Source organism: Piliocolobus tephrosceles, unplaced genomic scaffold, assembly GCF_002776525.5.
Source record: "Piliocolobus tephrosceles isolate RC106 unplaced genomic scaffold, ASM277652v3 unscaffolded_44847, whole genome shotgun sequence".
Taxonomy (NCBI): Eukaryota; Metazoa; Chordata; class Mammalia; order Primates; family Cercopithecidae; genus Piliocolobus; species Piliocolobus tephrosceles.
Genome location: NW_022329695.1, coordinates 5,955 through 8,870, shown reverse-complemented (window position 1 = coordinate 8,870; position 2,916 = coordinate 5,955). Strand labels below are relative to the sequence as shown.

The 2,916-nt window shown below is 51.4% G+C and overlaps 1 pseudogene; it reads left to right on the top strand.

Moving 5' to 3' along the window:
- Positions 1-1,871: 1,871 nt before the first annotated feature.
- LOC113224458 lies at positions 1,872-2,624 on the top strand (annotated as a pseudogene).
- The last annotated feature ends 292 nt before the right edge of the window (positions 2,625-2,916 follow it).

The window sequence follows — 2,916 nt, the reverse complement described above, 5'->3', positions numbered from 1 at the left end:
CCTGGCTAACATGGTGAAACCCCATCTCTATTAAAAAATACAAAAAAATTAGCCGGGCATGGTGGCAGGTGCCTATAGTCCCAGCTACTCAGGAGGCTGAGGCAAGAGAATGGCGTGAACCCGGGAGGTGGAGCTTGCAGTGAGCCAAGATCGCACAACTGCACTCCAGCCTGGGTGACAGAGTGAGACTCCGTCTCAAAAAAAAAAAAAAAAAATTTTTTTTTTTGTATGTGAAGTGCAGTGCAGTGCAGCGGTGCAATCTCAGCTCACTGCAAGCTCCGCCTCCTGGGTTCATGCCATTCTCCCGCCTCAGCCTCCTGAGTATTTGGGGTTACAGGTGCCCGCCACCACTCTCGGCTAATTTGTGTGTGTGTGTGCCTGTGTGTTTTTAGTAGAGATGTGGTTTCACCATGTTAGCCAGGATGGTCTTGATCTCCTGACCTCATGATTCACCCAACTCGGCCTCCCAAAGTGCTGGGATTACAGGTGTGAGCCACCGCGCCTGGCCAAAAACTATTTTTTTTCATTAGCTGGGTGAGGTGGCACTTACTTGTAGTTCCAGCTACTCTGGAGGCTGAGGTAGAAGGATCCATTTGGTCTGGGAGGTCGAGGCCACAGTGAGCTGTGATCAGGTCACTGCACTCCAGCCTGGAGAGAGGGAGACCCTGTCTCTGAAAAAACCATAAAGACTGGAGTTTATAGTATTGTACTGATGTTAATTTCCTCATTTTGATCTTAGTGCTATGATTACATAAGATGTTAACACTGGGCGAGGCTGAGTGAAAGATATAAGGTGTGAAAGGAAACTAAGGCTGGCCGGGCGCGGCAGCTCAAGCCTGTAATCTCAGCACTTGGGAGGCTGGGGCAGGCGGATGACTTGGACCCAAGAGTTTGAGAAGAGACTGGCAACATGGAGAGATCTCGTCTCTACAAAAAATACAAAAATTAGCCAGGCATGGTGGTATGTGCCTGCACTCCCAGCTACAGGGAGGCTGAGGTGGGAGGATCACCTGAGCTCCAAAGTTGAGGCTGTGGTGAGCTGTGATTGTGTCACTGCACTGCAGCCTGGGTGACAGACGTGAGACCCTGCCTCCAAAAAAAAAAAAAAAAAAAAATTCAAACTAAGGCTTTACACCCTGCCTGCTCCTCTTGCAACATGTGGATTCCCATGACACCCTCCCTCTTTCCCTCCAGCCCGCTTTTCCCCTTTCATAGGGAAGCCCTCAAAATCATCTGTGGAGAGAGGCACAGACCTCGTTCCTGGGCATGCCCTTAACATTGGCAAAATAAAATTTCATATCGATTGAGACCTGTCTTACACATTTTGGTTTACAGAAGGAATTCTATACTATTTTTTGCAACTTTTCTCTGTATCTTAAAACTATTTCAAAATAAAACTTAAAACAGGCCAGGCGCGGTGGCTCACGCCTGTAATCCCAGCACTTTGGGAGGTCAAGGCAGGTCAATCATGAGGTCAGGAGATCGAGACCATCCTGGCTAACACATGAAACCCCAACTCTACTAAAAATACAAAAAATACAAAAAATTAGCCGGGTGTGGTGGCCGGCGCCTGTAGTCCCAGCTACCAGGGAGGCTGAGGCAGGAGAATGGCATGAACCCAGGAGGCAGAGCTTGCAGTGAGCGGAGATTGCAACACTGCATTCCAGTCTGGACAACACAGCGAGATTGCCTCTGCAGAAAAAAAAAAAAGCTCCAAGAAAACACCAAATGGCGGATGTGCCGGTGCAGCGGGCGGGGGGAGGGGGGCCCAGAGGTCCTGGTGGCCCTGGGATGGGGAATCGCGGTGGCTTCTGCGGAGGTTTCGGCAGTGGCATCGGGGGCCGAGGTCGCGGAGCTGGCGGAGGCAAGGCCGAGCATAGGAGTGGATGCCCGTCACCAAGCTGGGCTGCTTGGTCAAGGACTTGAAGATCGAGTCCCTGGAGGAGATCTACCTCTTCTCCCTGCTCATTAAGGAACCTGAGACCATTGACTTTTTCTTGGGGGCCTCTCTCAAAGATGAGGTTTTGAAGATTATGCCGGTGCAGAAGCAGACCCGCGCTGGCCAGCACACCAGGTTCAAGGCCTTTGTTGCTATCGGGGACTACAATGGCCATGTCAGCCTTGGTGTTAAGTGTTCCACGGAGGTGGCCACCGCCATCCGTGGGGCCATCATCCTGGCCAAACTCTCCATTGTCCCTGTGCGCAGAGGCTACTGGGGGAACAAGATCGGCAAGCCCCACACTGTCCCTTGCAAGGTGACAGGCTGCTGCGGCTCTGTGCTGGTGGTGCGCCTCATCCCTGCACCCTGGGGCACTGGTATCGTCTCAGTGCCTGTGCCTAAGAAGTTGCTCATGATGGCTGGTATTGATGACTGCTTCACCTCAGCCCGGGGCTGCACTGCCACCCTGGGCAACTTCGCCAAGGCCACCTTTGATGCCATCTCTAAGACCTACAGCTACCTGACCCTGACCTCTGGAAGGAGACTGTATTTACCAAGTCTTCCTATCAGGAATTCACTGACCACCTTGTCAAGACCCACACCAGAGTCTCTGTGCAGCGGACCCACGCTCCAGCTGTGGCTACAACATAGGGTTTTTATACAAGAAAAATAAAGTGAATTAAGCCTGAAAAAAAAGAAAAAGAAAAAGAAAAAGAAAGGCCTAAATAAATAGGCTGGGCATGGTGACTCACACCTGTAATCCCAGCACTTTGGGAGGCTGAGGCAGGCGGATCACCTGAGGTCAGGAGTTCGAGACCAACCTGACCAACATGGAGAAACCCCGTCTCTATGAAAAATACAAAATTAGCTGGGTATAGTGGCTCATGCCTGTAATCCCAGCTACTCAGGAAAGCTGAGGCAGGAGAATCGCTTGAACCTGGGAGGCAGAGGTTGCGGTGAGCCGAGATCATGCCACT